The 14534-nt window shown below is 38.1% G+C and overlaps 1 long non-coding RNA gene across 1 annotated transcript in view; it reads left to right on the forward strand.

Annotated features, from left to right (window-relative positions):
* LOC110744075 overlaps positions 1 to 1479 on the forward strand; it is a 170060-nt gene extending 168581 nt beyond the window's left edge. Inside the window, exon 3 of the long non-coding RNA XR_002524176.2 lies at positions 4 to 1479. This is a non-coding gene — a long non-coding RNA (uncharacterized LOC110744075). The remainder of the gene's footprint in view (positions 1 to 3) is intronic.
* Positions 1480 to 14534: the final 13055 nt, after the last annotated feature.

Raw genomic sequence — 14534 nt, forward strand, 5'->3', positions numbered from 1 at the left:
CAGTGATACCCAAGCGTTGTGAACAACCTCTGTCAACACCATCTGCTCCACAAAGGAAAGTTGCTGATTATTGCATCTCTAAGTGGAGTCGATTCTCTCCCATGATAGCAGAAGGTAAGACAGTGACAAGCATTTGAGGGGCTCTTGCTTGTTTTTATGATTGATGATTTTTCTATTGAAAGAACTGGTTTGTGAACTCACTGGGGCTGATGAACAGAGGCACTGCTAAGGGCAGAAGCAGTCTGGGAGTAAAGCAAAAAAAGAACAGAACTTTCTTCCCCTTGATTTCTCAGCTTCCTACACACATCACTTCCAAACAAGTGTTTCTACCAAGATCTCATTCATGTGATCGCCTGTGTATACAGTGGCAGCTGTAAGCAATATTTTCATATTGTGTATCCCAGCACAATACACATGAGACCATTTAAGTAAATAGTATTTCATGTACCCTATTTATTATTTTGGCAGTATCTAAGCTGGAAGATATTAAAGAGCTCTCCAGGTAAAGTGATGCAACATTTTTACATTCTCAAATATAATTATATTAATGATGGATCACTGAAATTAATAGTTACAAAAAATGATGATAAAATTGTGAAATACAGTTGGGAAAGATATTAGTTATCCAAACTTGATCTAAGGAGTTATTGACATTGGGTGAGACACTCAAATTCACAGAACTGTAGTTTCTGAATCTCTAATATCAGATTGAGGATGCCAAGAGTTCTGCAAAGAAAAATGCAGTTAGTTGCCTCTGCTTTAGGAAGGAATTGATTGATTATTACACTGTACAGAAACAAGGGCTTCTGCATAATATTTCATAGCTCCAATATAAATTCAGAATTTATTCCTTTTGTTTTGTACATCTTTCAATGAATCTTGAAATTGAATTAGATCTTGGAATGTCTAAAAAGCCAAGAAAAAAGAGGCCTTCCAAATATTCACAATGGTAGGGCAGGAGAATTTTTAGAGGTGGCAATCAGTTTTCTCCCATTTCCAGGAAAAGTTTACAAAATACAAATTATAATTACAGGTCACCAGTTAATATTATCTCTCTGCCATTGTCTGATTCTTATACAGAGAACAAAATCATTTGTTTTTATTTATAGATATATTGTTTATATTAACCTATTTTGATGATGAGTTGAAGGTAAAACTCTTACCTGTAGACTAAATAGAATACATCAATATTCTACGGAGATCAAATTGCCATTGTAAGTAATCTATAAATTTTGAAAGAATTTGCTGTTCAACGGATACATTTGTATACTTATAAATAATACACATTTATTGCAAAATTAGCTATCTTCACCTTATGCAATTTTTCACAATTTATTTGTCCATTAAAGTATTTCTGAAGAACACGTTATAGCTCATGAACCTTCCACAAAACAGGTTTGAGGTCTTGATCAAATTACTTAATTTTTCCCTCAGTTTTTACTTTTTTATTTTTATTTTTGGGACTGTCTCTCTCTATCGCCCAGGCTGGAGTGCAATGGCACTATCTCAGCTCACTGGAAACTCCACCTCCCAGATTCAAACAATTATCCTGCCTCAGCCTAGTAGCTGGGATTACAGGTGCCTGAGAGCATGCCTGGTTAACTTTTGTATTTTTAGTAGAGATGGGGTTTCATCATGTTGACCAGGCTGGTCTCAAACTCCTGACCTCAGGTGATCCACCCACTTTGGCCTCCCAAAGTGCTAGGATTACAGGTGTGAGCCGCTGCACCAGGCCTACTTTATTCTTTTAAGGTCATAAAATAAGGATAATAACAGCCTATCTGAAAAGAGTTTTCTAAATACTAACTGAATTAACTGAGGCAAAATACATAGATTGGTTCCCAGAATACAATGTTACCAATATTTTTAGCTAACTTGCTTTGTACGTACCCAGAACTGTGGTAAGTATGGGCCAACCATGGTATAATTAGATTGATGTAATTCGTTGCTTCTCAGAACTTAGAATTGAATATGAAAAACCAACAGTAGTTATCAGGGGAACCAGCTCCCAATATTTCCACATAGGTTCTTTCCATCTTCCCTAAGTGTCAGGCAGCCTGAGAAATAAAGAGAAAGAGTACAAAGAGAGGAATTTTACAGCTGGGTCTCTGGGGGCGACGTCACATATTGGTAGGACCATGATGACGACCCTGAGCCACAAAACCAGCAAGTTTTTATTAGGGATTTTAAAAGGGCAGGGGGGTGTATGAACAGCGAGTAAGTCACAAGGATCACATACTCCAAAGGGTGATAAAGATCACAAGGCAAAGGCAAAATCAGAATTACTGATGAGGGTCTATGTCCCACTGTGCACGTATTGTCTTGATAAACATCTTAACAGGAAACAGGGTTTGATAGCAGAGAACCAGTCTGACTAGTATTTACCAGGCTGGAATTTCTCAATCCTGGTAAGCCTGAGGGTACTGTAGGAGACCAGGGCGTATTTTAGTCCTTATCTCAACTGCATAAGACAGACACTCCCAGAGCAGCCATTTATAGACCTTCCCCTAGGAACGCATTCTTTCCCCAGGATATTAATTATTACTATTCCTTGCTGGGAAAAGAATTCAGTGATATCTCCCCTACTCACACATGCATTTATAGGTTCTCTGCAAGAAGAAAAATATGGCTCTATTCTGCCCAACCCTGCAGGCAGTCAGACATTATGGCTATCTTCTTTTGTTCCCTGAAAATCACTATTATTCTGTTCTTCTTCAGGGTGCACTGATTTCATATTGTTCAAACACCATGTTTTACAATCAATTTGTACAATAGTGATCCTGAGGTGACATACATTCTCAGTTTACAAAGATAACGGGATTAAGAGATTAAAGTAAAGACAGACATAAGAAATTATAAGAGTATTATTAGGGAAGTGACAAGTGTCCATGAAATCTTCACAATTTATGTTCAGAGATTGCAATAAAGACAGGTGTAAGAAATTATAAAAGTATTAATTTTGGGAACTGGTAAATGTCCCTGAAATCTTCACAATTTATGCTCTGCCACGGCTTCAGCTGGTCCCTCCGTTCAGGGTCCCTGACTTCTTGCAACAAGTAGTTACACATTGTTAGTTATTGGTTTAATAATAAATATTGTTTGCATACAAACTATGTAAAAATGGAGGAAAGTATGAAAACATATCCACCACCTGTGTTGTTAAGATTAGAAGGGATGATGTTAGCGGGTCAGAGGATAAAGTTAACAAGAAGTTGCATAGGTTTTCAATTTTGTGTACGTGTGTAAGGGGGACAGGTACAAGGATGCTCAGATATAGATCATAGATAATAAAGCATCACCTGTGCATGACACAGGTAGAAAATTCTGTAATTTACAGAAAGGAAAATCTGTGTTTCATTTGTATGAAAATGAAACATTTTATAGAGAATGCAGAGATTAATAATGATTTAATGTAATATCTAATTATGACTATTGGAAGTCCTTGTAGTTTTTTTTTTTTTTTTTTTTAGACTCTGCATTGCACCACCATGAGGCATCCCTGATTGTACAAAGAAGTAACTAAGTATGGGTCACTTTCAAAAATGGGAAATTTATACCTCCATTCTGAAGTTTTCTACTTAAAAGAGTGGGATTTGTTTTTTGTTTTTTTGTTTTTTTTTTTTTTTTAATTTATTTATTATTATTATACTTTAAGTTGTAGGGTACATGTGCATAACATGCAGGTTTGTTACATATGTATACTTGTGCCATGTTAGTCTGCTGCACCCATCAACTCGTCATTTACATCAGGTATAACTCCCAATGCAATCCCTCCCCCATCCCCGCTCCCCATGATAGGCCCCGGTGTGTGATGTTCCCCTTCCTGAGTCCAAGTGATCTCGTTGTTCAGTTCCCACCTATGAGTGAGAACATGCGGTGTTTGGTTTTCTGTTCTTGTGATAGTTTGCTAAGAATGATGGTTTCCAGCTGCATCCATGTCCCTACAAAGGACGCAAACTCATCCTTTTTTATGGCTGCATAGTATTCCATGGTGTATATGTGCCACATTTTCTTAATCCAGTCTGTCACTGATGGACATTTGGGTTGATTCCAAGTCTTTGCTATTGTGAATAGTGCTGCAATAAACATACGTGTGCATGTGTCTTTATAGCAGCATAATTTATAATCCTTTGGGTATATCCCCAGTAATGGGATGGCTGGGTCATATGGTACATCTAGTTCTAGATCCTTGAGGAATCGCCATACTGTTTTCCATAATGGTTGAACTAGTTTACAATCCCACCAACAGTGTAAAAGTGTTCCTATTTCTCCACATCCTCTCCAGCACCTGTTGTTTCCTGACTTTTTAATGATCGCCATTCTAACTGGTGTGAGATGGTATCTCATTGTGGTTTTGATTTGCATTTCTCTGATGGCCAGTGATGATGAGCATTTTTTCATATGTCTGTTGGCTGTATGAATGTCCTCTTTTGAGAAATGTCTGTTCATATCCTTTGCCCACTTTTTGATGGGGTTGTTTGTTTTTTTCTTGTAAATTTGTTGGAGTTCTTTGTAGGTTCTGGATATTAGCCCTTTGTCAGATGAGTAGATTGCAAAAATTTTCTCCCATTCTGTAGGTTGCCTGTTCACTCTGATGGTAGTTTCTTTTGCTGTGCAGAAGCTCTTTAGTTTAATTAGATCCCATTTGTCAATTTTAGCTTTTGCTGCCGTTGCTTTTGGTGTTTTAGACATGAAGTCTTTGCCCATGCCTATGTCCTGAATGGTACTACCTAGGTTTTCCTCTAGGATTTTTATGGTATTAGGTCTAACATTTAAGTCTCTAATCCATCTTGAATTAATTTTCGTATAAGGAGTAAGGAAAGGATCCAGTTTCAGCTTTCTACTTATGGCTAGCCAATTTTCCCAGCACCATTTATTAAATAGGGAATCCTTTCCCCATTTCTTGTTTCTCTCAGGTTTGTCAAAGATCAGATGGCTGTAGATGTGTGGTATTATTTCTGAGGACTCTGTTCTGTTCCATTGGTCTATATCTCTGTTTTGGTACCAGTACCATGCTGTTTTGGTTACTGTAGCCTTGTAGTATAGTTTGAAGTCAGGTAGCATGATGCCTCCAGCTTTGTTCTTTTGACTTAGGATTGTCTTGGAGATGCGGGCTCTTTTTTGGTTCCATATGAACTTTAAAGCAGTTTTTTCCAATTCTGTGAAGAAACTCATTGGTAGCTTGATGGGGATGGCATTGAATCTATAAATTACCTTGGGCAGTATGGCCATTTTCACGATATTGATTCTTCCTATCCATGAGCATGGTATGTTCTTCCATTTGTTTGTGTCCTCTTTTATTTCACTGAGCAGTGGTTTGTAGTTCTCCTTGAAGAGGTCCTTTACATCCCTTGTAAGTTGGATTCCTAGGTATTTGATTCTCTTTGAAGCAATTGTGAATGGAAGTTCATTCATGATTTGGCTCTGTGTTTGTCTGTTATTGGTGTATAAGAATGCTTGTGATTTTTGCACATTAATTTTGTATCCTGAGACTTTGCTGAAGTTGCTTATCAGCTTAAGGAGATTTTGGGCTGAGACAATGGGGTTTTCTAAATATACAATCATGTCATCTGCAAAGAGGGACAATTTGACTTCTTCTTTTCCTAACTGAATACCCTTGATTTCTTTCTCTTGCCTGATTGCCCTAGCCAGAACTTCCAACACTATGTTGAATAGGAGTGGTGAGAGAGGGCATCCCTGTCTTGTGCCAGTTTTCAAAGGGAATTTTTCCAGTTTTTGCCCATTCAGTATGATATTGGCTGTGGGTTTGTCATAAATAGCTCTTATTATTTTGAGGTACGTTCCATCAATACCGAATTTATTGAGCGTTTTTAGCATGAAGGGCTGTTGAATTTTGTCAAAAGCCTTTTCTGCATCTATTGAGATAACCATGTGGTTCTTGTCTTTGGTTCTGTTTATATGCTGGATTATGTTTATTGATTTGCGAATGTTGAACCAGCCTTGCATCCCAGGGATGAAGCCCACTTGATCATGGTGGATAAGCTTTTTGATGTGTTGTTGAATCCGGTTTGCCAGTATTTTATTGAGGATTTTTGCATCGATGTTCATCAGGGATATTGGTCTAAAATTCTCTTTTTTTGTTGTATCTCTGCCAGGCTTTGGTATCAGGATGATGCTGGCCTCATAAAATGAGTTAGGGAAGATTCCCTCTTTTTCTATTGATTGGAATAGTTTCAGAAGGAATGGTACCAACTCCTCCTTGTACCTCTGGTAGAATTCAGCTGTGAATCCATCTGGTCCTGGACTTTTTTTGGTTGGTAGGCTATTAATTGTTGCCTCAATTTCAGAGCCTGCTATTGGTCTATTCAGGGATTCAACTTCTTCCTGGTTTAGTCTTGGAAGAGTGTAAGTGTCCAGGAAATTATCCATTTCTTCTAGGTTTTCCAGTTTATTTGCGTAGAGGTGTTTATAGTATTCTCTGATGGTAGTTTGTATTTCTGTGGGGTCGGTGGTGATATCCCCTTTATCATTTTTAATTGCGTCGATTTGATTCTTCTCTCTTTTCTTCTTTATTAGTCTTGCTAGTGGTCTGTCAATTTTGTTGATCTTTTCAAAATACCAACTCCTGGATTCATTGATTTTTTGGAGGGTTTTTTGTGTCTCTATCTCCTTCAGTTCTGCTCTGATCTTAGTTATTTCTTGCCTTCTGCTAGCTTTGGAATGTGTTTGCTCTTGCTTCTCTAGTTCTTTTAATTGCGATGTTAGAGTGTCAATTTTTGATCTTTCCTGCTTTCTCTTGTGGGCATTTAGTGCTATAAATTTCCCTCTGCACACTGCTTTAAATGTGTCCCAGAGATTCTGGTATGTTGTATCTTTGTTCTCACTGGTTTCAAAGAACATCTTTATTTCTGCCTTCATTTCGTTATGTACCCAGTAGTCATTCAGGAGCAGGTTGTTCAGTTTCCATGTAGTTGAGCGGTTTTGATTGAGTTTCTTAGTCCTGAGTTCTAGTTTGATTGCACTGTGGTCTGAGAGACAGTTTGTTATAATTTCTGTTCTTGTACATTTGCTGAGGAGTGCTTTACTTCCAATTATATGGACAATTTTGGAGTAAGTACGATGTGGTGCTGAGAAGAATGTATATTCTGTTGATTTGGGGTGGAGAGTTCTATAGATGTCTATTAGGTCTGCTTGCTGCAGAGATGAGTTCAATTCCTGGACATCCTTGTTAACTTTCTGTCTCGTTGATCTGTCTAATGTTGACAGTGGAGTGTTGAAGTCTCCCATTATTATTGTATGGGAGTCTAAGTCTCTTTGTAAGTCTCTAAGGACTTGCTTTATGAATCTGGGTGCTCCTGTATTGGGTGCATATATATTTAGGATAGTTAGCTCTTCCTGTTGAATTGATCCCTTGACCATTATGTAATGGCCTTCTTTGTCTCTTTTGATCTTTGATGGTTTAAAGTCTGTTTTATCAGAGACTAGGATTGCAACCCCTGCTTTTTTTTGTTCTCCATTTGCTTGGTAAATCTTCCTCCATCCCTTTATTTTGAGCCTATGTATGTCTCTGCGTGTGAGATGGGTCTCCTGAATACAGCAGACTGATGGGTCTTGACTCTTTATCCAGTTTGCCAGTCTGTGTCTCTTAATTGGAGCATTTAGTCCATTTACATTTAAGGTTAAGATTGTTATGTGTGAACTTGATCCTGCCATTATGATATTAACTGGTTATTTTGCTCATTAGTTGATATAGTTTCTTCCTAGCCTCGATGGTCTTTACATTTTGGCATGTTTTTGAGATGGCTGGTACCGGTTGTTCCTTTCCATGTTTAGTACTTCCTTCAGGGTCTCTTGTAAGGCAGGCCTAGTGGTGACAAAATCTCTAAGCATTTGCTTATCTGTAAAGGATTTTATTCCTCCTTCACTTATGAAACTTAGTTTGGCTGGATATGAAATTCTGGGTTTAAAATTCTTTTCTTTAAGAATGTTGAATATTGGCCCCCACTCTCTTCTGGCTTGGAGAGTTTCTGCCGAGAGATCTGCTGTGAGTCTGATGGGCTTCCCTTTGTGGGTAACCCGACCTTTCTCTCTGGCTGCCCTTAAGATTTTTTCCTTCATTTCAACTTTGGTGAATCTGGCAATTATGTGTCTTGGAGTTGCTCTTCTCGAGGAGTATCTTTGTGGCGTTCTCTGTATTTCCTGGATTTGAATGTTGGCCTGCCCTACTAGGTTGGGGAAGTTCTCCTGGATGATATCCTGAAGAGTGTTTTCCAACTTGGTTCCATTTTCCCCCTCACTTTCAGGCACCCCAATCAGACGTAGATTTGGTCTTTTTACATAATCCCATACTTCTTGCAGGCTTTGTTCATTTCTTTTTCTTCTTTTTTCTTTTGGTTTCTCTTCTCGCTTCATTTCATTCATTTGATCCTCAATCGCTGATACTCTTTCTTCCAGTTGATCGAGTCGGTTACTGAAGCTTGTGCATTTGTCACGTATTTCTCGTGTCATGCTTTTCATCTCTTTCATTTCGTTTATGACCTTCTCTGCATTAATTAGTCTAGCCGTCAATTCTTCCACTTTTTTTTCAAGATTTTTAGTTTCTTTGCGCTGGGTACGTAATTCCTCCTTTAGCTCTGAGAAATTTGATGGACTGAAGCCTTCTTCTCTCATCTCGTCAAAGTCATTCTCCGTCCAGCTTTGATCCGTTGCTGGCGATGAGCTGCGCTCCTTTGCCGGGGGAGATGCGCTCTTGTTTTTTGAATTTCCAGCTTTTCTGCCCTGCTTTTTCCCCATCTTTGTGGTTTTATCTGCCTCTGGTCTTTGATGATGGTGACGTACTGATGGGGTTTCGTGTAGGTGTCCTTCCTGTTTGATAGTTTTCCTTCTAACAGTCAGGACCCTCAGCTGTAGGTCTGTTGGAGATTGCTTGAGGTCCACTCCAGACCCTGTTTGCCTGGGTATCAGCAGCAGAGGCTGCAGAAGATAGAATATTTCTGAACAGCGAGTGTACCTGTCTGATTCTTGCTTTGGAAGCTTCCTCTCAGGGGTATACTCCACCCTGTGAGGTGTGGGGTGTCAGACTGCCCCTAGTGGGGGATGTCTCCCAGTTAGGCTACTCAGGGGTCAGGGACCCACTTGAGCAGGCAGTCTGTCCGTTCTCAGATCTCAGCCTCCGTGTTGGGAGATCCACTGCTCTCTTCAAAGCTGTCAGACAGAGTCGTTTGCGTCTGCAGAGTTTTCTGCTGCTTTGTTGTTGTTGTTGTTGTTGTTGTGTAGCTGTGCCCTGTCCCCAGAGGTGGAGTCTACAGAGACAGGCAGGTTTCCTTGAGCTGCTGTGAGCTCCACCCAGTTGGAGCTTCCCAGCAGCTTTGTTTACCTACTTAAGCCTCAGCAATGGCGGGCGCCCCTCCCCCAGCCTCGCTGCTGCCTTGCCGGTAGATCACAGACTGCTGTGCTAGCAATGAGGGAGGCTCCGTGGGCGTGGGACCCTCCCGGCCAGGTGTGGGATATGATCTCCTGGTGTGCCTGTTTGCTTAAAGCGCAATATTGGGGTGGGAGTTACCCGATTTTCCAGGTGTTGTGTGTCTCAGTTCCCCTGGCTAGGAAAAGGGATTCCCTTCCCCCTTGCACTTCCCAGGTGAGGCGATGCCTTGCCCTGCTTCAGCTCTCACTGGTCAGGGTGCAGCAGCTGACCAGCACCGATTGTCCGGCACTCCCTAGTGAGATGAACCCAGTACCTCAGTTGAAAATGCAGAAATCACCAGTCTTCTGTGTGGCTCGCACTGGGAGTTGGAGACTGGAGCTGTTCCTATTCGGCCATCTTGCTCCGCCCCCCCAATCTTTTCTACTTTTAACACACTGTACTCTATTTCCTAAGCAGTGGCAGGAAAAAAATTTTGGAAAAGGCAAGTAAATTGCACTGCTATTCCCACTTCTTTCTCTATCATACTTATAGAATTAATTTCTAACAGATTTAGCCTCAGCTACATATGAGACACATATTATATATTATATACTAAATATACACATACAATGCACATGTATATTATATATGTGTATATATGTGATGTATACATATATATTTCATTATATATGCATACGTAATTCATTGCCTCAGGACCCAGTTGTATCATACATCAGGTGCCTCACACGTTTAAGAACAATGTATATATTATGTATAATATATTATGTAAATACTATACATTACATATTGCATAATATATTGCATATATTATTTACAATATATTATGTATAATATACATTATGTAATAGATTGTGCATATATACTATATACACATAATATATGTATATACATATATAATATATACATATGATTGATAATATATTGTATTGTAATATGTGTATAGTATATATGTACATAATATATAATATAGATATATTATAGATACTATATTGTATTATGTATATAGTATATATGTAATATGTAAATAATATATTATACATAATATATTTATATAAATAATGTATAATATGTAGAATATATGTAATATATGTATGTACATATATACTATATATACATATTATAGAGAAAATATTGTATTATATATATTTTATATTACATATAAAATATACATTTTATATGTAATATAAAAAATATATAGAATGTTTATATATAAAATATATATTACATATAAAATATACATTTAATAATAATATATTACAGACAGATAAGTTATTTATCTATTTCTATAAACTAGATAAATATTTACATTAGAGGTTGCAATTTGTTGAATTTTTGCATGTGTGAGAAATCAGACCTTGGCCATGACCTTGAGCCGTAGGATATAAATAGCTCCCACGTGCTTAGCATTCCAATTCCAATAATGGAAACCTAGGTATAAGTGCATTAACCCACTTATGTGGGTTAGTCTTATTGTATTATTCTTATTACAGGGAATCCACTTTTTATGTACAATCAGGATTGTATAATATCTCTATAATATACATATTCTTACAATATAATGTATAATATATGTATAGAATACATATATATAAAATGTATACTATTCTTACAATGTTATGTGTTTAATTTTATTCCATAAGAATGACAAGCTGACTCTGACACTCATTTTATAGTTAAGAAAATGCAACTGAAATAAGTTAGCGAATCTGCAAATATCACATAATTAGTAACTGAGGTGGGTATTTTGGCTCCCACGTTTGTTTGTTTGTTTATTTCAGAACATCAGGCTTACGTACTCTCTACCTTGTGTTTCTTCAGGTAACTCCTATGCAATTTTCTGCTAGTTTATGACCCTCCAGAGAATGCCCTTTAGCTCTGTAGAGCCTCAGTGTAGAATGTAATTGCATGATACTCTAAAGCTTTGCTTGCAGGAAATCACTTTTCTCTATTCTGTTTTGTGTCCTTATATTTCCTTCAAATACAGTATCTGACATAGTTATTAAGACAAAATTCCTTAAGCTGAATCATACTAGGTGTGGATAATGTGTTATTATTCTTATGACAGGGATTTCTTTTTTATGTACAACTATGATTGGAGAAGTTTGGACAAATGCTTAAGGCAGAAGCACCCTCAATTTGTATGGTTGCATTTTTCTTCATGTGTTAAAATTGTTATTTCTCCACATTTTAACTGGTGGATACTTGAGTCACTCATTTTGATGGGACCCAAGGGAGAGACAGGGGAGAGACTTGTGCTGGAGACTGAATCTAAAAAGTCTAGTGAGATAGAAGCTACAGTGTTAGTTTTTTGAGGACACCAAGAATAGAATTGGAGCAGGGCAAGTCTCGCCCAGGTTACAAGTTCAAAAGGCATAAGCAGATTTGAGAATAGGGAAAACAGAGTGGGTAGAAATAGAAAAGAATAATAGAAAAGAATAAACACTGTTAGCAGCTTCCTAGGGAGTTTCTGAGACAGGAGTGGGAATATCAACGACTTGCATTTATTAGTTGGCATTTGTTGAAAGAAGGTTAAGAATATAACATACGGCTTGCATAGAGCCTGCTAAATGCTGTAACGAAATATATATATTCTAAGTGGGATTTTAAAAATTTGATTAAAACTAGAGATTCTAGTGATCTTAGGAAAATTCTTTCCCTAATATCAATGTATCCATCGTACATTCTTAGACAAAAAGTGAGTTAGCTTTGGCATATTTAGACAGAGAGTAACAAAGATAGGGTGAATTGAATAGAAAAAATAAAAGGAACGTACTCCAATATTTAGATTTGCGTTTTTCAAAGATTATTTCTCTATGAATTATTTATGTGTCTGCTGATGGCGAATGTGTCATTGGAAGCACTGGGATTTCTTTCATGATGGTTTCTTTTCTAAAAAGAAAAATATGACCATCGGCCATGGAGACCATCTTCACCCCTCTATTAAAGTGATAAAGTCATATTAGACTGATGCTAAGGTTTTTATTTGACAGGAATGAAATTTTTTAATTTCTTGTATATTTTCAGAAGAGAGATACAAATTATATTAAAAGTCCAGAAAAAAGAGTCACTATCATCCAGCTACATGAACAGAGCATTCTCAGGTAAAGTCAATGTAAGTTTCTAAACAAAAGATATTGACCAAAAGCAGCAAGAAGTTTCTTTCTGTCTAGAAAAACAATTATGACTTTCATTTGAATGGCATGTTGTCATAAATCATCCTTTGTGTTTGTCCAGGATGCCCCAAGAGCTATACATTAATTTTGGTCTTAGCCCAGGGCAACTGCACATGTCAGTGTTGAACACATGCCAGGAGTTTAATACAAAAATTGATGTGAGCTTTTCATAGAAAATATCAGACACATTAGCCAAATCTTTTGCAGAAATACATATTCTTTTGCAGATTCTTCATTACTTATTAAATCTCCTGTATTAGCCAGAAGCAAAAGGGAGTAGGAATTTAGACAACTTTGACTGCAGGGTTTTCCCGCAGGGGCGTTCATGAGATTGGGAAGCAATTGAACTTTAACTAGAAAGAAAATAATTTTATTGTCTAAGATGGAACCCAGTGTTCCTTAGAAATTTTAAGGGGAAAGAAATAGATTTGGGAGGAGAGGATTCAGGGATTCATTGAACGGGGGTGGGAGGGAGGGAGACAATAAACAAGGAAAATGCAGAAAGTAAGAAAAAGATGAAGGAAAAGGCACACAAATATCCAGAAATATATTACACTTAATATTTCATCTGGCCCACCATTTTCCTCCATTTATTCATTTTCCCTCATTATTTGATGAGATTGTCATTTTCTTCCTACCCAATGGAGTCATTATCTAGTTGTGGCTCATTTGGAATGAATAGTAAACAGATCTTAATTCTGCCATTTTGTAGACCTTAGTCCCTTAAATCTAACCTTCTTCTTACAAAGTCAGTATATATATCAATTTTCCTAGACTGGAGTAAAGCCAGCCGACATTCTCACACATGGAATTCAAGGAAAGAAAGAATTTCATAATAAAAGAAGTAATCAACGCAGCCCAGAGGTCAAGTAAGTCAAGAAGAAAAATACGCACTGCAGTATCTAGATGGTTAAGAATGGAAAACCTTTACCAAATTATTTCAACAGATTTAGTGAGTTTAGAAGCCTTATTTAGTGAATTGAAAGTTTATTAAAATTCTGTACAGCTAAAACCAAACAAATATCATTTAAAAACAAGCAAATTAAAAAATATTTTTTGTCAGGTCAGGCATGGTGGCTCACACCTGTAATCCCAGCACTCTGGGAGACCAAGGCAGGCAGATCACTTGAGGTCAGGGGTTCGAGACCAGCCTGGCCAACATGGTGAAATCCCATCTCTACCAAAAATACAAAAATTAGCCAGGTGTGCTAGAGCACACCTCTAGTCCCGGCTACTCTGGAGGCTGAGGCATGAGAATCACTTGAACCCAGGAGGCGGAGGCTGCTGTGAGGCTGAGATTGCCCCACTGCCCTCCAGCCTGGGTGACAGAGACTCCATCTCAAAAACAAAACAAAAGAAACTGTCACAAAATACCTAAGCAAATAACAAATTGTAAGTAGTATCTGTTTGCAGCAGAAGATATCCGAGTCACGTGGCACCAATGTACGTTTGTGGTGGTGAATCCCTACGAGTCTGCAGCAACCTCAATTCTTGCCCCCTCAGAAGAAGGAATTTGACTGAGGGGCATAAGGCAGAAAGAGAGACTGAGGCAAGTTTTAGAGCAAGAGTCAAAGTTTACTGAAAAGCTTTAGAGCAGGACTGAAAGGAAGTAAAGTACACTTGGAGGAGGACCAAGAGGGCAACTTGAGAGAGCAAGTGCCTGGTTTGACCTTTTGATTTGGGGCTTTATAGGCATGCTTCCGGGGTCTTGCATCCCTTTTCCCTTGATTCTCTCCTTGGGGTGGGCTCTCAGCATGCGCAGTGGCCTGCTAGCACGTGGGAGGTGAACATGCCCAGCGTGTTGACTGGAGTTGTACGCATGCTCACTTAAGGCTTTCTTCCTTTACCAGCTGAATGTTCCTAGCAGCTCATATACCAGTTAAACACCACCATTTTTCTCTTAATGTATACAGTTGAACCTACCTGCCCAACTCCTGAATCTTCTCAGGAAGTGCCTTCTCATAGCTTCAGGTGTT

The sequence above is a fragment of the Papio anubis genome, chromosome 11 (genome assembly GCF_008728515.1).
Source record: "Papio anubis isolate 15944 chromosome 11, Panubis1.0, whole genome shotgun sequence".
Lineage (NCBI taxonomy): Eukaryota > Metazoa > Chordata > Mammalia > Primates > Cercopithecidae > Papio > Papio anubis.